The 21,794-nt window shown below is 40.5% G+C and overlaps 1 protein-coding gene across 15 annotated transcripts in view; it reads left to right on the top strand.

Annotated features, from left to right (window-relative positions):
• The window catches only part of LOC141770516 (uncharacterized), a 458,180-nt gene extending 447,141 nt beyond the window's left edge, over positions 1–11,039 (top strand). For 10 of the 15 annotated variants that reach the window (XR_012594577.1, XR_012594576.1, XR_012594575.1 and 7 more), the window contains one exon: positions 6,932–11,039. The gene's annotated coding sequence lies outside the window, so the exon portion shown is untranslated. Of the gene's footprint in view, positions 1–1,930; positions 1,987–6,931 lie in introns of all 15 variants that reach the window. The other 5 variants (XM_074640098.1, XM_074640095.1, XM_074640099.1 and 2 more) reach the window with 2 other exon arrangements.
• The last annotated feature ends 10,755 nt before the right edge of the window (positions 11,040–21,794 follow it).

Genomic DNA, 21,794 nt, shown 5'->3' with positions numbered 1-21,794 from the left:
GAGGGCAGTGTGGTCTCAGGGATTTTTCTTCTTTTTTTCCCCCTTCCCAGTCTCTCCGGGCCCCGTCGCTGATTTCAGCCTACAGTCGGTTGCACGTCGTCGTTCTCCTTCTCTGATCCATCTGTCCCTCCCCCCATCATCTCTCCTCTTTCTCTCCTTCCTCCCTCCCTCTCTCTCACTCTCTTTCTCTCTCTCTCTCTCTCTCTCTCTCTCTCTCCATACCAGTGGAGATTAAATGTAGCCTCTATTAGCCAAAGCACATCATGTAGCAATGTTTCTATGGTCCCTCTTCTCTCTCACACTCTTTCTCTCGCTCTCTCTCTCTCTCTCTCTGACTGTCTCTCCTTCCTTTTCTGAAGGGATAGTGTGAATGATGTCAGCTCGTGTAAGACACAGAATAAGAGAAAAGAAAGAAAAGACAGTGCAAGGACTGGAAAAGTGGATTTTTTTTTTTTTTGCATCCATGTATGCATGCAGAAGAGAACACAGGATTTGTATTATGGGTGGAAAACGGACAACAGCAAGGTGGAAAAAACAACGAAAGGAGGACTACTTTCTCTCTACCTCCTTCCCTCCCTTCCTCCTCCCTCCCCTCCTCACCTCTCTCTCTCTCTCTCTCTCGTCTTATACAGAGGGAAAGTGGGCCTCTGGCTGTAAGCGATTACAGCTGTGAGGCAAATTAATGGATGATATTTCTCTCCCCCCTTTTTCATTTAAAAAAAAAAAAAATGCTTTTCCTCCTGCCGATCAACACAGGACAAAAAAAAAGAAAAAGAGCCAGAGGGGGGGAAAGAGAGTAAAAGAATGATTGAGAGAAAGAGGTGGAGTACTAATATTGGGGAGAAGGAGAAGGGGGAGGGGGGGGGGGAGTTATGGTTTTTTCCTGTCTTCCCTCCTTTCCAGCTCTGCATGTGATTGAAAGAGAGAGAAAACAATGTGAGGGAAAAGGGCGAGGAAGAGAGAACGTGGAGCAAGACAAGAGATCAGCCGGCGCATTCGTTTTGTCCTTTAACTTGGAAATGTGTGTGTGTGTGTGTGTGTGCGTGTGAGAGAGAGAGAGAGAGAGAGAGAGTGAGAGTGTGTGTGTTTGTGTGAAAGTGTGTGCATTTTTTTCCTCGCCAACCTGCCTTGGACCTGCAGGTTTGGGTAAAAAAAGTAAGTAGAGGCTCGGGTACAAGGAAAGGTGTGAGTGTGTCACCGTTTTGCGTATGCAATGCAAGTGTGTGTGTGTGTGTGTGTGTGTGTGTGTGTGCGTGCGTGCGCACCCCCACCCCCCTCTCTCCCTTTGGTGAGGCAGCATACTGGTATGCTTCACTGGCAGTGTGGCCCCGGCTGCAAGCACTGATTCCATGGCTCAATGCTCGCTCTTTTATTTTTACCTCTTTCTCACTCTCACTCTCTCTATAACTCTCACTCGCTCACTATCTCTCTCTCTCTCTCTCTCTCTCACTCTCACTCTCCCAAGCCATCTACCTGTTCTATCTAACCTTTAAGTATCACTTCCTTCAGCGTTTTGTTTTCTGGGAAGAGGAATCATTTCGCCGAGTCTCTCTCTCGCGACTCTCCTCCCCAGACTGCTCACTCTAGCTCTCTGTGTGTGTGTGTGTGAGTGTGTGTGTAAAAGAGAGCAAGAGAGCGAGCAGAAGAGATAGAGGGAAAGAGAGCGTGCACATGGTTCACTCCGGCTCGGTCCTACCACCCATCCTCATTGCCTCTCTTTCTTGTCTCCGTCCGTCGCTCTCGTCGTTTATTTTCGCCTGACTTTGACCAGCTCGCCGGATTGGACGGTCGCCTTCCTCGTGTTGCTCTTTTGTGAAAAAAAAAAACAATTCTTCCTCTGAACATCTGGAATCTTGTTGGCATGCTGTAAGTTAAAAAAATCTGAGCCTTCTCTTTCTCTGTGTATCTCTTTTTCTTCCCTCCCGAGCAGGAAGCAAGCTTAGAAGAAACAACGGTCAAGGGGGCATCCTGGATCCGAAGGGGAGGGTGAGTCGATACCAACGAATACTCTTCCTCTCCACTTCCCTCTCAGCTCCCCATCTGTTTCCTAAGCTTTAGACCACCATGGTAGCACGAAGGAACCGTAGAGCTTTGTTATCTGCCTCGTCTTTTTCTCTTGTGCAGCCTCTCCGGAGGATTTAGATACCGCGCTGAACGGGGATTTGCGCTAGTAATGAAATGCTAGAACATGCATGCTGAATGATTTTATTAACAAGTGAAAGATGTGACAGTCGGATGAGCATGCAAGTCATCATGTCAGAGGGATTGTTTGATGCTGTGCGGTCCTATAGCCTCGGATTTCGATGCTGAAATCGATGCATCCACGCGGGGGTTTTATTGTCTCGTATGTCCGCAGCGATGATTAGCAATCATCGGGCTGATTTTCATTTTCCCCTGCAACGGCGGGAGATCTTTATGCATACTGTACAGCAGCAGGCTCTGTACCTGATGGCAGGAAGCATTTTTTTTAAAGTGCTGTATTGTTCAGCTGAGGTGGGGGAGGGGGCGAGGGAGAAATAGAGAGAGAGAGAGAGTTGGGAGGGGGGGAGGCTGGCCAATGTTGTGTCTGGCTGAAGCAAGCACTTGTTGTATGATCGCAAATACATACGGGGGCAGTGGAGATAGCAATGAGCGTGCTCAATTAATGCATGTAATTTAGGAGTGTGTGTGTGTGTGTTGGATGCGGAGCTGCATGTCTATAGCTCTATCTGTATGCAAGAGATGCTCAGAAGCTCTGAGGCCTCATTTGACTTAAAGACAAGTTCAGTGCACGGAAGCGTTCTCGTTCTGCAATATTCCTTTGAACATTTTTTTTTTAGTAGCAAACAATGAAAGAGTCCAAAATCCAGAGAGGTGCTCGCTGAAGGCAGCTGTGCGAGGAGGTGGAGGAGTCCGTGTGAAGATGTATCTCTCTCCGTCCCTGAGACCCTAACTTGTGACGTTGTGCCTTCATGTCCACGGGTTAGGCTCTCGGGAGCTGAGAGGGATGCGCGGCCAGCACCATCTCCCGCACGTTCCCTGCCTCAAACAATGGCGATCAGGAGGGGGGGAAGGCCATGGCGCAGTGAGCTGCTAAGGCGTTCACCGCACGCTCACAGTGTGTCACACTTTTCCAGTCTATAGCTCACACACCCTGCTGTATGTATGTCACCTGGGCTTCTCTTTTTTTTTTTTTTTTTCTGTCTGCTGCTGCACCGTGCACCATCGCATATCATGAAATTTAGATTTATAGTAGATGCTGCAGATAGACAGACCGGTATATACTGGTGAAATCTCTAAGGGTGAGGACGACGATGGGGATGTAGTGGCATGAATGCTGTTTTAAGGGGGTCATGTGACCAAGTTAAGTCAAGGATGAGCTGAGGCATCTATAGATGGATGACAGGAAACCATCATCTTTTAACAACAGAGGCCTCATTGTGTCAGTATTGACCATTGACACGAGGGCTACACTAATTATTTGCCTATGCCTAAATTTAACCATCAAATATCAGTCAGTCAACCTTTAATGTGATGCTATTTGTTTGCTCAATTAAGACACATTAATTACTTTTATTCTGCTTTTTCAGTGGATAGTTTTAATGTTACAAATGCTGTTTTAAATAACTTCCCACTTCAGAGTAAAAACGTTCTCTGGTGAATACTGAATACATGCAGTTTCAAGCATTTAACCTAATTGTTTAGCAGTAGCAACAATCTCCACAGGTACCAAACAGCTTCAGGTAGAACGCTAATTGGATGCAATATCATTGTTGGCACAATTTAGCCACTAGCTGAGTAAAACGAATAGGCGCTGCTGCTTGGTAAAGAAAAAAGCTAAACAGCTGGTTAGCATCAGTAGCTTATGAGTAGATAAAGCTATTGCTGCTGCGATAGCATTAACCTATTCATACTACCAGTGGATACCGCTAAGTAAAGAAGCATCTGTCATGTGTGATAGCTCTTTGTTTCTCCAGCGGGTCTGTGTCTGTGTGTGTGTGTGTGTACCTTTCTGACTTGAGAGCAGCACAGAGTAATGTTGAGAGCGTGACTATGACAGCTCTGTACATTATGTGCTTGACCTCAGTGAACTCTCGGCGATGTCAAAGCTCACTCACTCATGCTAACACAAATGGAAGAACATTTACAGCTATAGCGGTGTCCACTGAGAATAATCCACGGAGCCTTTTTGCGAAACCAGACGACGACGAAGACGACATCGCCACCGTCCAGGATTCATAATGTGAAGTGCTTCTGAATATGCAAACTTGTTGATGTGATCCTTGTGTCTAGCCGCAACCAGAGTGGCGTCACACTTTTGTCTTCGATAGTAACAAGGATCCCACTCGCTGACGTTGAATGAACAATTCAGTCGGTCATAGTAGCAAAGTAGCACATGGTGGCTCTTCAGGGCACGCGTCCATTTCCATTTGAGCCAAGAGGTTTCTTTTCTCTGGGTTGTTGGAGGGTTAGTTAACCGTAATGTCCTCCTAACTTTTGCACCTTGCAGTTTAAACTCTCCTGAGATCCATTTGCAGCATTTTTTTTTTTTCAACAGCGGCTCTTTGACAGCATGATTCATCGATATATGACTTAAGCCCATCACACCGTGGCTAATATCTGGTTTTAATGGGGCGCAGCGTGAATATTGATGATAACTCATCTTCATGGATGCTTCCCTTCATTTAAATGGATGCTGAACTCCATGCACTTCTGGATCTAAGATTTTTAGGGAAGTGGAAATGGTGCTGGGTGCTCGACATTAGTTGTGCTAGTGTCTGCTGCAAGGCCCTACATAGATGTATGTGAAAAATGTATTTTTGGGGTTGTTGTTTTACATGATGTATGTACATACTAAGATTCATATAGCCTATGTTATTCAGGCATTTCTGTCCTTATGTGCAAGAAGCTTCATTTATTTTGATCTTTTTAAAATCACTAACATGTTTGAAAAGTATATTTATCGTTTTTCCCCCTTCAATATTCCACTGACAACCGCTATATATGATGTGCTGAGGTGTTGCAAAAAGATGCTTATTCTGTCTCAATGTATCAACCGGGATCATGTGGATTACCGGAGATGCTTCCGTCCTGTTGTTAATGAACTAATATGGATTTTAACTTGAACCTCTACGCTGCTAATCTGCTGCTTTAGCAATTTTCTTATGTAACGCCTCTGTTAGCCCAGTCTCTCTCTCTCTCTCTCTCTCTCTCTCTTTTTCTACCAATCTCTCTGCCTCAAAATCGTTTTTTTTTTTATTTGTTCAGTTCGGTGAACAAACACTAACCTGGAGCAAGTTAGTGTCTAGCCGGTAAGCTCGAAAGGGGCTGCAGGCTTGCTCTCCATTGTTCGGCGGCACCGCAGACTGTCTGTACACTGTGTCCCCATGGCCGAGGCAGTGGAGGATAGACGGACAGCTGCTCCATCGCCCCAATGTCGATTTCATTTTCTTTTTTTACAAAAAAGGATATGGGCCGATCAGCATCGTCAACTCCTGACATGAAGGAGATGAGGCGGCTTGCATCCGGAAAGCCTGATGTGCTGAATTCTGACCTGTATGATCTAACATTTCTGATGAATTGAATGAAAATGGTAATCTTATTGAGGAGTGATTGAGTGGTGACTCTTTGGGAGCTTCAAGTGTGTCAGTCAGTTAAACCTGTAGTGACGCCTTGCCTTACTGAGATCCTGCACCAATAAGTCTCAGAGATTTATTAGTCTAGCTTTCAGTTTCAGTTCTAGTATCCCACAGTGGTCTAACTTATGTGCCTCAGAATATCCGCTATTCCCGCATTGGTTGATTCCATATGCCAGCACGCAGCTGTTGATTGATTAAAGTCCCTTTTAAAATGGACTTTTTGTTAAGGTGGACTGTGGAAGGTGCAGTGCAGACCCCCAGTGGATGACTTACAAGATCCACTAGTGTGGAATAGTTCAGGTGTATGTGTGGAGGGTGTGTTGGATGGGTTGCTGCAGGGTTACACCCAAAGCGCCTCAGGAAAAACGTCTGAGCATTCAGACCATTTGGATAGAAATAAAAGGTTAAATTATTGATCGGAGAGATTGATTGTCACATTGAGAAAAAGCATCGAACCGGGCGACAGACGGCTGGCGACGAGCCTAGACGTCTCTTTGTGGCAGCAGGGGTGGTTTCTCTCTCCGTGTTGAGTTCACACTCGCCATTCTGCAGTTTTTTTTTTTCTGCCACTCCCTTCAACACGTCGCCTCGGCTCAGCTGCAGGCGGGTGAAGCACACTCATCAATAATCGGAGCTGGTCAGCGTGTGTGTGCTTCCTACAGTATCTGTCAGCATGTCTGTAATGTCTGTTTGTGTGTGTGTGTTTAGCAGTTCCTCCCACTGCAGAGGGGTTCACTACCCCTTCCTTCCAGTCTGCCGGTGAAACAAGATGGCGTCGCAGCTCCACGTGGGCCCTACCGCACTGGTTAATGCCCATTATTACCGATGGCACCCAGAAAGCCATATAGGTACACCTGGGGTGTATTTACTCGCCACATAGCTGAAATTGCTGAGGTTCTCTTCTCAGTACTGTAGCTTGTCCGACTTGAAGAGATTTAGGATTTGGGGCAGATCCAGTGCTTTCATTGTTTTTGGTGTTGTTTTTTTCTCTGTCTGCATCAGCTGCCAAACTTTTGTCTGCAATCTGGGCGTTTTTTTTAAATGTGCTGGTAGAGCTGGAGGAGGAGTGCGTTTTCAGCATGATTTGTCTGTATGCGTGTGTGCGTGTCCTCCCTGACTCAGGCAAAGGCCAGTTTAAAAGGAGCTTGGGGATTGTGCGCACAGCCACATCACACCAGCAGATTAAGCCGACTACACACCAACACCATTAATCTGGGAGAGACTAATGTCACCAACAATGTGTCAGCAGTCACACACACACACACACACACACACATGTATTTAAATCTGTTCCCTTTGTCTCTACCTAATAGAAACCCAGGTAGGGATGACTGGAGGCCGAGTGCAGAGCTGTCTCCTCTTCAGTGTCAGTGTTGTCCTGCTCCAGGTCACGTTGGATTTAAAGACAGCCTGGAAATCCCCTGATGAATCAACATTTAACACATTGCTGCCACGTCTACCAAAAAAAGCTTGCAAACGCTTTTTTTTGGACGTTTGAAGGAAAAAGAGAGCTTAAGCACGTTGGATGTGGTTAACAGTTTGGATAATTTTCTGCCCGTCTGTGATCAGCTATTGTGTGTCTGAACAGAGAGGTTTGATTTTTGGGGGTTTTCAAGTTGGTTTCTCTTTTTTTGCAACTGAGCTGGCAAGTTTTTTGAATCTGTAACGCATGCAATGTAATGCACCAGCTGGATCAGGACAAGATGTTATAACACAATTTGAGACTGTATCTGAGTTCTTTAAGAAGATGTTAAAATATGTACATATCTGCGGGGTCCTTTAACATTATTAGACTCTTTGTGAGAATATGGAAATTGTTTCTTTATAAATTCCACTTTTTTGTCTGAATCTTTTGTCTAGAGCTGCGTCAATAAGTTGATTAATCGATTGGTCAATTTACGAAAATTTATTTGCAACTATTTTTATCGATTAATCATTTCAGTCGTTTTTTTACGCAAAAATGTCAAACATGTGCTGTTTCCAGATATTCAAATTAGGGATGCACCGATACCGATACCGGATTGGATATCGGGCCGATACTGACTCATATAGCTGGATCGGATATCGAAGACAATGGGGCCGATCTATTCGATTCAGTTCTATGTTTATATACTATATACAATATATAGTGGAATGTAATTCCTGTTTAAGTTTTGACCAATTTGTTGCTGCATTAAAAATGTTTACACCTGAATTGCAATTCCTGCTGATTTTGAAGATTTTTTTGCCAAGTTGTTGGTGTACGATTTATTATTTTAATAATATCGATACACTAAATTTATGTTATGTTATCTATGTATGTATTTGTTACATTTTGTTTTACAAAGTTAGCAAAGCAATGTTTAAGTCAAGCGTGAAGAATGATCCCAGTCACTTCCACACAGTGAGGCAAACAGCTTATTAATCAAACATTGGTATCGGATCGGTCCTCGGTATCGGTCGATACCCAAAGCCCAGGTATCGCTATCGGTATCGAGACTGAAAAAGTCGGATCGGTGCATCCCTAATTCAAATGTGATAATTTGATTTTTTTCTTTAATAGCGAAACGAATATCTTTGGGTTTTGGACTGTTGGTCCGACAAAACAAGACATTTGAAGTCGTCACCTCGGACTCTGGGAAATTATAACAAACATTTTTCACTATTTTCTGACATTCTATAGACAATTAATCAAGAAATTAATCGTTAATGAAAAAATGTAGGTTGCAGCCCGCCTTTAGTTACCTTTAACTTTGTCAATATTTTGTAAATGGAACAAATGCAACGTAATATACATAGTATTTAGTACATAACATAAGATGTTAGACCCCCACAATTGTGTGTTATGTTGATTTTCTTTTATGTACAAAATATTTGTCTCTTCACTTCGTCAAGCACAATTTCTCTCTTCTGTTACCGTGTTTCAGCTCCCCTTCTCTGTGTTTTACATGCTTTTTGTGACATTTCAATATGTTGCACATTTTTAATGTTTAAAAAATCATGTCCAAATAAATGTCACGTCATTCGTTTTGATTGTGTCTTGTCATCTGGTTGATTATGACGGCTTGTTGAGCTCACCAACGCTGAATTTGATGTGTTGTCTGTGAAGTAAATTGTCACTTGCATATTTTATTTATATTCTAATGTAAACCTCAAGTTTATGCTACCTATGTTATACTAAGATATGGAACAATTATATGATTTTTTTTATTTTTTTTTTGTTTCTATGCCTGTTCATTTTAGAACTGAAGTAGATATTGCAAACCTAACTCTATATGAAGGAGTATATGAAATTAATCCATATGCTATAAATGTATAGTGTACAGATCATGTAAAGTAATTTATGTGATGCGACAGTAGAGGATTTGCAGGAAGTTAATGTATTCACTCTACAATTTGATTCTATTTTGTATTGGCATTTGATTTTATTTAGGGATTATTCAACATAACGTACGATAATACCATTTTGCCCCTTGTAATAAATATAGCAATGATGTGAGAGCAGTACAGTGTTTTCTTCAGAAGCCTGGTATTGAAATAGAGACGTCTAAATAGATGTCATTTCACATGATTGTCAATCCTTTCAACTGTCATGCTTATTAATAGAAGCTCTGTCTTTGATGAGTTGTGGGATTTTTCTAAACAGGCATGTCACCTGACATGTTTTATATTTTATCTTTGGAGGTATTTTTATACCTTTTTTTTTTTAAAGTCTGTTTCAACAAGATTAATTCTTTGGCGTGATTTTTGTTTCTGCAGAGCTGCCAAGACATATTACAACACCCACTCTGCCAACAGCTAAGACAGTAAATGGATGGAAATAAAGACATTAATAAAGACAGCAGACCAGCAAGTTCTCAGTAGTCAGTATGCTTGCAGTAATTAGTGCATATGATCTGAAACTGGATGTATGCATTTGTGTACATGTTAAATGGGTCGCAATACCGCATTAATACATTAAATGATGTTTGTTTTAGTAATTAGACCAACATAAATACAGTAAATATTTAATTAGTAATGCAAATATTCGTTGTATTTGAAGTATTGTTATTATGCGTTCACACTCATTTCAACAAGAGGGAAAAAATGCAAAATGTAGTAGTTGGCTACCACCGTGGTGGACTGCTAACTGTACTATGTTGCACATTCTGAAACAGCTGTTAAATAGCTTTGTCTTTCTCTCTCTTACAGCCCAGTAGACCAGGTCAGGACATGTTGGGGAATGGTACATGAACATGAGACGGATATGACAACCGTACTGGAGCAAGCTTCAACTGCCCATGAGATACTAAGATGCTTTCCATAGTCATTTCAGGAAAAGCCATAAGGAATTATGAACAAGAGGAGAACGTTTTCCAAATTGGGCCCCTCATCGAGTCTTTAACAGCCATTTAACAATTCCAGTGTTATAGACCCATTCAGCTCTGCTATGCATTTAAATGTCCAATATGATTATAAAGCACAGAAGGTCAACTCAGTTATTTCAAAACATAGGAAAAAAAAATATATCAAATAAGACTTTGATTCCTCCTTTCACCTTAAAACAAAAGAAGAGGGGGAAAAAAAGCCCTCCAATGAATGATTAGAGAAAAACAAAAAACATTGATTGGAGAAATTACCGCAAGATCAAATCATGAGTTGCATCTTCACACTTTTTTTTTACCAGAAATTTGGCCATTGCCTCTCTGCTCTCTTCATCTTCTTGTTCTCTCTGTATGCTCGCTTTTCTTCTTTTTTTTTGAGCTCCTGATTTATGGTGAGGCATTTTGACTTGGCTAGTCAGGCTGCAGTTCCCTTTATATTTTTACATTAGTGGCACATGTGTGTTCTGCACATGACAGTTTTGACCGCACCATTTTCACAGCGGGGTGGTGGGGAATCTGATGACAAGTTGAAATGTGTTCTAATTATAACAATTAATTAATTTATCATGTTAATACATAGTATAACTTGTATTGCCAGTGATATAAGTTAGTAAGTAAATTGTTATACTTGATCTCACTGAAGGGTCAACCATAGAACTTTGTATGGGTCCCCCTTGGGCCGGGGTCATCTATACCTACTTTGTAATTTAGTAAATTTTTTGGTAAATTTTGCAAAGTATTTGCCTTCTCTTGTAGGCACGGTCACAAATGTGGAAAATTTGCATCTTTACATCTTTGCATCGCATTGTGGTTCAACTTTGAAGAACTTTGACCGGCGACGTCACAGCGTGACTGGGGGGAAATGCATGCCCCTCCCTCCACCATAAATAATTATATTTTATTATTTCACACCAAAGTTAGTTAGTATTGGAGAAAATAAAAAGCAAAGAATGATCTTTTCCAACCATTGCATTTAATAACGAAACCGTGACTCTTAAACTTTGTCCCTCTGACCCCCACCCCTTCCCTCGTAGTCCCTGAACTGACTGTCCTCACCTATAGTTCTGCAAAACTTACCTATATGACAACTCCAGCTCTGAAACAAAAAATAACTTAGTTCAGCCGATGCAATGAGCAAACAGCATGGAGGGAGTGAGAGTTATCTCCAAAACAAACAGCTAATTTCTAGAACAAAATTCAAATCCTCTTTACGAATAATTGCATCATCACACGAGTGTTTTGTGCACTTCAGCAGAATATGGGTGCATGACACCCAAACCACACAAAACCAACAAAATGTAACGAGCCTACACATCACACACATGCACATGCATAGCAGCCAACATTAGCAATGTACATAGTAATTACCGTTTCCCCAAATAAACCGTAACATACGCAACAGTGGCAGCAGTGGCTACTTAAGTGTACATTATGCTGTGTAATATCTGAACTCCATGCTAAAACCGTCCTCAGCAGTAATGATAGTAGGCTATGTGCCATGCTAACACTTTAACATACACTAAGCTATTCTATGTGAATGTATAGGCCTACACTATATGTGCATACACTGCGCTAAATGACATTGATGGTAGCACTAAACCCAACACTGTGTTAAGTGATGGTTGGCTCCAGTGTGCACTATTCTGGGAAATAATGCCTCATCTTTATACTAATTCTTTATAAGATTCATTAAACTATATGATGACACACTCCAAGCTTAAGTAAGCTAAAGCAAGCATTAAAGTAAGACTTTAAACGCATCGGGCTGACATCATAGCATAGGCTACATTGTGCCGAGTGAGTCTCTACGCTAACATTTAAAAGAATATATTCCACCCTTACGTGTTCCATGACACTGCAGATCCACGGCATTCATTCCAGAGGTTGATCAGTGATGTGATGAAATGTCGGGATGTCCGTTTAAGCCTCAGTCTGCCTCCTCTACCTCAGTGATTAACCACATTTCAAAGACTGACTTTCAACAGCCCAAGAGTTCTTGCCTGGACTTGTTCTAGCCAGCTTTTAGGTCTTACTGTACATTAGATAGAGTGACAACGATGGAAATAGGCACATAGCCTGGGCCTCTTGTAGGGCTATTAGGGTTAGTAACTGCAACACTGAGATTTTCTAACTGTGAAAAAACAACACAGTCATGCCCTTTCTTCAGGGCACAACATGTCCTATATAGGCAAAATGTATTGCATTATAGGTAATTTCTGTAAAATTGATAGTGCTTGCTTTTTCCAAGGTTTTTCAGCATATTATGGAAATTCATTATTGTAGAAAGGAGTCCTACAATGCACAAAAAAACTGATGTATGTTTTTGATCAACTGAAAGGTTTTCTCATCCAGCAGAGCTGTTCTCTACACAAGATCCTGTAATCTACATTTGGCTATGTAGATGTATATGAAAACTCAATGTATCACCTTGCTTAGGTCAGATTTTATACTGTTCCAAGTAAACCTCACACTGAGATAAACTATATATTTTTTTTTTCTGGAGGCTATTAGGCTTATTGGATTTAGATAAAACAGTACTGCATGTTTAAATCCTAAGTAATCTACAGAGATCCAGATGTGTCTTTACATTTGTAAAATAAAAATAAAATAAAGTTGTGTGTGTTTGTAATTTTAGAGAAACTCTTAAATTATTGACTTTTTTTTCTGAAATTATATTCACATCGATATGTCATTTAGAGACCAATATGTAGACCTTATGTTCAAATGCAATTGTAAACTGTAAATACTGAATGTGTTGTGTTATGTGTTTTATAATTTATCTATTTATTTTATTTTTTAAATAAAGTATAAGACATACTGATGCCTGATACTGCATTTTCATTCTTTATGCATAAAAGATATGCAACCCCCTCCTTTATCAACTAGTGATATTTTTTCTATGTTGAAATGTTAACAAAGAGCACCAGAATCAATGAACAATCGTGAATGATTTGGCTTTCTATTTGCTGCCAATTACCAGGTAAGTTTATCAGTGGGCTAATTTATATAAAATTGGTGCTTTCTGTTTCTTAGAATATTTTAGAAAGAATTTACAAAAATAAAGGAGATAATCCATCAATATAAATAATGCAAATTCAGTCATAAATGACATTCTCTGACACAAAAACGTAAAAAGACTCCTATATATTATGTTATAACTTGAACTCAGTCTCGAAGAAACTGAATGTGCCGTACATGCAGTATATTTTGACAGTTTTGTACTTTATTTCAACACTTTGATTTTCCAACTCTCTCTCACCTCAACATGAGTTCATCTTATCTTGTGAGTTGCCTCAGTGTGTGTCCACCACGGAGCACTCTGATTATAGAAAGAGAAAAAAAAAAAAAACAGCACAATAGTGACATCCTGAGAAAACAGCATGGTTTCAAATATTTTAATTTAATGCATAACTTTGCAATCGCACATTATAAGGGAGAATTTTCTCTTTGTGTGTAATGTGGGAGTTGTGAGGCTCAGTTTCTGTCAGTGAACAAAGAGGAATGATCAAATACAGATAAATATCTCATCAAATGTATTTCTAATGGTTGTGATTATTATTAATTCAACCAAGAGGATTAGGATTATTGTAACATCCGATATCTGTACAAAAAACTGTCTGCATGATCAAATCAGTAAAAAAAAAAAAATGTCAACCCTGATTGTTGGAACAAAGATGTACAGGCAGAGAGAGTATACCGACAGCACAAAGCTGAATCTCTATCTCATTTGACATAATTTTTTTCCCCTCATTTGCTGTCTCTCGCTCTCTCTATCCCTCCATCTCTCGCTCGCTCAGCCTGTAAATCCACGCTGAGATTTGGCTCACACACACTGGAGCTCTCTGCTGCCGAAAGTAGGCCAAAAGCCATCTGAGGACATAGCTCGGAGAGGGAAGGAGGGAGAGACAGAGCGAGGCAGGGAGGCAGAGACAGAGGAAAAATTACTGAAAGACACAATCAAATACAGGGCATGAAGAAGGACATTATTTTAAATCATTTGCACCTTTAAAGCATATTTGATTTATGGCTCTGTTTTTGCAACTCACGAGTCGAGATTACAAAACATATTTAAAGGTAATTTTTTGGAATAAGCTACATGTCTTTTAGGCCTGATACTGATTATCTTTAATTGTGACATTTTCATACACACATTTAGACAATGGAATGAAAGATAGACAGTCTGCACAGAAAACAATATTAATGAAAATTTCTTGAGATTGTTCAGGCCCAGAATATTACCCCCTAAACTGTTGAGCAAAATTGGAGAGATATTTCTGGTCAAATATCTGTAGAAAAATAAATTGTATTTTTAGCTGCTGTGCAGCTGTGTGTCGGGGCATTTTGAGGAGGAAGAAGAAGAAGAAGGAGGAAGAAGAGGAGGAAGATAAATGAGAAGTACACGCTGTTCCATCGTCATTAATCCTTTAAAGCATGTTCATTCTGCTGCAATCGGGTCTCAAACTCACAACCTGAGACACCAAAAGCAAGTTACTATCTTAGTGAGCTTATTGCCCGGGCAAAACTATCACTTCACACTACGAATGAGGCAATCGTCAGGGCTGCATGTAATGGAAAATTTCAAACTAGTGTCAAAAATTCAGGTTTTTCTTTAAGAGAAATTCTGAGAATTTGGTAATTCATCTAGACAACACAGAGATGTCAGTAATTTATTTAAAAAAAAAATGTATTACTCCATAAATTACAAACTGATGTTTAAAAATGCCTGATTTCCATTGACTGCAATGGTTCACATGAGGATAGATTTCAAAATACTGTCAAAAATACAGTTTTTGAGTTAAAATTCAGAAATTTACCACCCTACATCTACCATAACCTCAAAATGTTGTCATTTATTTTCATGAACATTGGAGCTTTATTTTATGTGCAGTAGCTGTGTATAGCACCGTATACACTAAAACATTTTGATGCACTGTGGACTCAATTTTTAATAATTCAAAAATCTGTTTGGATGGTTTGTGGAGGACAATCTGAAGATGCAACAAATTTAGTGTCAATTGAGCAAAAAAATGTGGGAGGAGATAAGTTTAATAAGTTTTACAATTTTTGATACAAACAGAGTGATGGACGTCATAAATCCTGCAGGCTTGAAGCATCTGAACATTTGTTCTGCTCATTTGAGCCTACATTTTGGTGGGAGTTGAAAAGCTGTACCACGACGTACGGCTGATTTGTTATGAATTTCAAATTTTTTAACTTTAGGCGTTTGCTGTAGCGCCAACATCAGGACTATTGGCCCACAAAGCCAGTTGAGGAAGTTTAGCATGGACTGGACCAATGTGCAAATTTTGATGAAGAATAATAATAATAATATTGACAAAAACAAGAGAGACCGGCATATTTCAACATTGCAACTTGCATATTTGTCTGAAATTGGATCAAAGCAACTGACATATGAAGGTCTATGAGAGCTGTATGTAAGAGTGTGTGGAGAGAACTCCGTGATATTGATAGTATAAAGATTAAAGGTATGGGTGCAGTGTCTAACACTTCTGCTTCCGTTGTTCAGTTGACAAAATAGGCAAAATAGTTATGTAAGGTTTTGAGGTGGTGGACCCACCAGGACGAAAGCCAGCAGGTTTGAGGTGTACAATGAGCAGCAACAGATCAACCAGGATTTTTCCAGAGCTCAGGTTTTTACTTGTGACTATAGACAAGTTACAAAAATCACAAAACTCTCACCGGTGGTTTGCGGGAAGATGGACAACAAAACTGGGAAACACATGTAGCAGATTCCAGGGGTGCATCCCAAGTCTCTTATTAGTCAATTCCTCACTCCTCGCTCCTCGCTCCTCGATCCTCGCTTGAACCAGAAGTTGTTCTGGTGCACCATCTTGAAGACCGTCCCAACGCGCTTATCTCTGCACGGAGAAGCGAGGATCGACGAGCGAAGAGGGATCTCTGAGGAGCCATGAGCGAGGATACATCAGAGCAGCTTTCACGGAAGTTTTTTACCGACCGACAAACCCCCTTACTGGATATCAGTTATTGATTGGATGCTGCAGCTGATTGTATTGATCTGATAACGTTACATCTCAACATCACTGGAATTTCATACTGGAGTGAAGACATCTCACAGAGTAAAAGTGTTATAGTTTACTTGTCTTCTGATTCACCATCTAGTTCAAAATCTGTGTTAATTGTAGGTGTTCCAGCAACAGAAGGACCTACGGTATCTCTTCTTCACACACCGCGGCTGCACAGCAGTCTGTCAATGAAAGACCTTTATAACACCTGACAACGAACAGACATAAAACAACTTTCTTAATTTATGAGAAATAGTTTTCTTTTCATGATCTGTTATTTTCCCCCATTAACTTGTATTAAGGATATAGTTAAAGTGGGCACATACCCACTCCCAAAATCAATTTAACTTAATGTACACTATAACCTTAATATTTACATTAACAACATTCAAATTACAGATTAAATATTATGTTTGCTGATGATACCACACTGTTAGGACTGAGTTCCTGTAATGATTAGAGACAGATACGAGGTCTCCTCTCTGGTCGACTGGTGCAGCAATAACAATCTGGAACTCAACATCAACAAAACTAAGGAACTTGTGGTGGACTTCCGTTAAAAAACAAGGAGAGTTGCTACCGCTGGTCATCAACAGCCAGGTGGTAAAGAGAATGCACCGTTTCAAATTCTGACTAAAATCTCGTCCTCCCTGAAATGGGAAAACAACTCCACCGTCATCCAGAAGAAAGCTCACCAAAGACCATTCTTTTTAAGACAGCTTAGGAAAGGTTGCAATGTTACAGTTCTACAGAGCGGTTATAGAAAGTGTACTCACCTTCTCAATAACTGTATGGCGTGGCAATTCTACAATTTACGAGAAAAAGCCGATGGACAGAGTCATGCGCACAGCTTCAACAATTATTGTCTGTGCACCGTATCTGAGCTATACCACATCCGCATTCAGCGGAATGTGTTGGAAATTTTACAGGACTTCTCACACCCTGCAAACTCTCTATTCAGTCTTCTATACCTTTGGGTAAAAGACTACGCAGTATTTAGACTAGAACATTTCTCTTACACAGTAGCACTTATCCTGAAATAATCCACATCCTAAATGCTTCACCGGCTGTATAAACAAACGCACTTTAACTAGTCACTTTAAGGGCATGAGCCATCTGGTTGCACTTTTGAATTTATTGTATGGTTACAGTATCGTTATTGTGGCAGTATATTTTGTTCTGTGTTACGTGATTACGTGTTTTGTTGTTGAGCACCAAAACAAACTCCTAATTAACTGCCGTTGATGTGGCAATAAATTCTTGAATCTTGAATCGTGACATACACAATTTATTTAATTGTTCTTCTCTTATAAATGCTTAACATTTCTCGTTTTTACGGTCTCACTACCGCATTGCCACATCCCTCAAACTTTTTTTGATATATTTTACATCTACAACATATTTGCCATATTCAAAGCAGTTCATGTGTACTAATTTAACTGAAAGGTCCCACAATTATCTAATCTTCTGAACACATCTCCACACAAATTAATTTGGTAGCCTTTTGAATAAGAGACATTTTCAAATCATCTTATTTTCTTAAATGTTGATGTTGCTCACATCAAGATTACTGAGTTTTGTTTTCAATGTTCACAATTTTTTTTGTTCGGTAGTAACAATTCATATTTATATTTTGTGGTGGATATCAAAGACATTGTGGTATCCAGTATCTGGGTTTGATTTTCGGCTCATAAAAGTCTTAAAGTTGAATTAAAAAAATGCCTTTTTAACCCTTTTAGATCTCATCCCCGGTCATATTGGTCACCTATTTAACAAAAAAAATGACAACAAAAAAATGTCTTCATATTTTTTATATCAAAATCCAATAATTTGTCTTCATTAAACGACAAACTGTTGTAACGTGACTGTACTTGTTCAAATCTGTCCCAAACTTGACCTACTTCATAGCAGTCCAGGCCTGAGGACATCTGAATGGCAATATTGGCTCATTGTCATAGCGCCACCTGCTGGCAACAAGAAGTCAGAGTTATGTGAAAGACATCATCCGACTTATATGAAATTTACATTGTGTGATCTACACTTGATATAGAGCAACATAATGCATTTTTAGCACGTGTTCTCTAACGCCACATAGTGGACACAGGAAGTGGTGAAACATTTGTAATCCACGCAGGAAATAACGTCTAACTTGTAAGTGCAGTGTCAGATGGTCACAGAAATGTAGGGGTGTGTAGCTAGCTAAACCTGGATCATTCACAGAGCTATGGCTACGTTAGCTCCAAATTGTCCACCCTGTTAGGTCTGTACACCAATATAAACCAGCATAAGGATTATTATTTGAGTGCCTGAGATAGGCCAATCCGTTTTCCATTCTTATATAATGCAAAAAAAACAAAAAAAATCCATCTATTTTTTTTTTTTTTCAAAAGTCATGAGGCTGAAATGTTACTGCATAACATTAATGACTAACCTGGTTTCCACTGCCCCGAAGTGGCCAAAAAATCAGCTATTGCAGGTTTAACCTCCTCTTGTCGGACAATAAACTGCTCCACAAAAGAGATATATGTTTACAGACAGTTATGACAGTCGATAGAACACATTTTGAAGACGCAGTATGAATGTATTGTCCCTTTATTATTGGAATAATTGATATACAATCCTGAGACCAAAATGACAGCATTGAGTAAATGGCCCAGTATAGAGCGATACTTGCATGTTAGCTCACCAGCTACAGTAGGATTCAGCGCATGCTGGGATGGTCATCCCGCTCACAGGAGAATTGCGGCAGGCACAGCATATTACGTCTTCGTAGCTAGCTAGTTAGATAGTATAATAATGTTAGCTTTAGACTGACAAACACTCTGACGGTGGGGATAGAGGTTCAGGGAAGCTATATAATGTTTGGATACCAACTTTTGTTCAAAGTAGGAAAGAAAAGACTTCCAGTCTTTAAAGAATGTCTTCACTGAGCCCCTTGTGGAGTATCTAAGTTGTTAGAGCTTGAGGTGTGCCATACAGTGAAATGGTGGTTTGGCAGATTTCCAGTGCATCAACACCAACCGTCGTGCCAATAATGACAGAAAGGCTAAGGCATCACACTGTGCAAATGTCCAAGGAGCTAATCCAAATAATGTGATTCCTGTGTCTGGTCATATCTCCTTACTATAGCTATTAGAAAATATTTAAATGACATATGGTACAGAGTGGCTTCATCCTGATGACAGCAGGAGTAGGTCTTATCTAATCCTGGGAACATCTTTGCTATTCTGCTTCTGCTTAACCCTCTAAGATCCACAATAGACCCATTTTTGTCTTTTTTTGGGGGGATACATGGGGTGTTTAGAGGGAGATAGCAGGTCAACAGTAGATGTTACACAGAAGTGGTGTACATCATCTAAAAGCTGAAAACCTGAAGATTAATTTGAGATGCAGCTCAGCACTGTGTCAAGTTGTTCTAGTCATAAATCAGAAATAAACATGAATTAATGAATGATTTAACTAATTATTAATTCATTCATTCATAGTAGTGGCCAAACGGCGGTACTGCAACTTCTGTGTCCGTCACGTGATGCCATTGGGCCCAAAAATACTTTTCCCATAGACTTACATTGGGAAAGAGACGTCTGTAACTCAGCGGATAATTTTTTTTGAGGTGAATCAACTTCCCGGTACGAACGACTAAATAACCCTTATTTAAAAAATTAAGTTTTTAAAGTGGTAAAATGAACTCATAGCCTAATCCAGAGTTATTTCCCTTCCTCCGTTCATGTGAGTGATACCCAGACCGAGGCTGGAGTGCAAGCCGTGACGACGGCGTGACGTTGGGACCCCATGACCAAGTGATGTGACCGAGCGGACGCTACTGCGCATGTTCCATGTGCCCAAAATCCGATGACTTTCCCAGACGGAAGTCGAGCCATTTAGGCTTCATGCACCACTGAGCAACTTTCATAGTAATGAACAGGGCCCCGCCTCCAACGCTGTATCCAGCTCTCTTAATACATCCATGGGTGGACTCTGTGGAGAGGACCCGCTCCCTATGTAGATAGCTCATTTTAAGGTAACAAAAACACAATGATTCTTATTTTCAGGTGATTATACACTAAAGAAAACATACTTATTAATATAATTTTCCATTGCTGCTAATAGATCCCCCTAGTTGTTACACGCTGGTCCTTTTAGCGATAAATGTACCAAATTTGGCGCTTTTATCATAAAACAGGTTTGCTATGCTGCCCCACTACAACATGTATTTGTGTCATTCATATATTTATGAATTACATAAGTAGAGAAGTGGGGAACTTCCAAATATCTGGCCTATGTTATTCCTGAGACGTTGTCCATCGAGTTCTGTCACAGCCCCGGTCTAGCAGCCAGGCTCAGGTCGAGCCCTTGCTGTCATTTCACGTCATACATACAGTATGAGCCAGAAAGTGGCAAATGTGGGCCACAACTGGGCCAGTTACTATCCGTAAAAATATTTTGTAATAGACTTTGTCTTAGCCCTGTGAATTCCTTCACAGAAGAAACACAGAGAGCCTTTCCCACAACTCGGTCTCTCCAGATGTAATTTCTGAAAAGACGTCCTTCTCGCTTCCCATCGAGATTCATTTCACTGTCTCTCCCTCTCTCTGTCTGGCTTTCAAGTAGTTGCAGGGGCTCTTCTGGATGTTAAATACAGCTTTCATTTCAGCCAGTTCCTGCTGTAATGAAACTGTAATGATGCCCATTCACTGCTGCTGGCTCTGCCAGAACAAACCCATTGACCTCGAGGTAGTGCATGGCATGAAGGCCCCATCTCTCATGCGCTGAGCGGGGCTCCACAGAGGGCCACATGGAGCGCCGTGCTGGGCCGGCCCACAAACACTCTCAGGAGTCGGCGGAGGGGAAAAAGAAGAGTGGAGGGAGATAGAGAGATACTCAAGACAGGAGAGGAAAACATAGAGCGATATTTCCATCTCAACCCAAATACCACCCACCTCTTCATATCTTATTTCTCATCCACCACCCCCACCCATCCTCCCCACATTCTCTTTTTTTTCTTTCCTCTCTCTCTTCTTTTTCACAACATACAGCTGGAAATACACATACCGAGTCTTTATATGTGCGCATGTACGTTTGCTCATGCTGAATTATGTGAGCAGCGGTAGCAGTTACTGTAAGGGAGGGAGTGATATTTTCCATGTACACTACAAAGGCTGGTCTATCCATTTCAAAATGGAATAGCTGCTTCCTGTTCCATAATCATTTCCACCTTGGCCACAGCAACAGTTTCTCTGCGCTACTGTATGCAGAAGCTCACACTGCATTGTGCATACACTGTACAGTAGCCCTGCTATATGGGGGAAATTCAATTAATCCATAAAGCCGATAAAAGACAACTCAGCAGTTGGAGCAGACTTGGATCTTGGTTATTCTTCCTCTGCTACTCTGGTATTTCTGCTCTAATGTGCTCTTAATCATGCTTTACACTGTTGGACAATTAACAGCCATTTTGATGAACCTAGCATCAGATGTGGTTCAGGGTTTCTGTTTGCCAACGTGCAGGTAATAAAGGGCTATTCAGTATGAGACATCAGACGTTCAGTGTTGAGAGGTTGCTGCTTTGGGCAACCACAGCTATAGTATTCATAGTCTTTCAAATTTAATTTATTTATCTATTTATACATCACCCTATTGTTCAGTAATGTTGGGATATTGTTTTTGTTCATCTAGCCTATTTTGTGTCAATTAATTTCAAAAGGTAGTAACACATCCCTGTGTGTTTCCCTTGGTATTGAGTTACAGAATGTTAGCATCAGCGTTCATCAGTACAAACCCATATGAGC

The sequence above is a fragment of the Sebastes fasciatus genome, chromosome 7, assembly GCF_043250625.1.
Source record: "Sebastes fasciatus isolate fSebFas1 chromosome 7, fSebFas1.pri, whole genome shotgun sequence".
Classification (NCBI taxonomy): domain Eukaryota; kingdom Metazoa; phylum Chordata; class Actinopteri; order Perciformes; family Sebastidae; genus Sebastes; species Sebastes fasciatus.
This window is presented reverse-complemented; position numbering and strand designations above follow the sequence as displayed.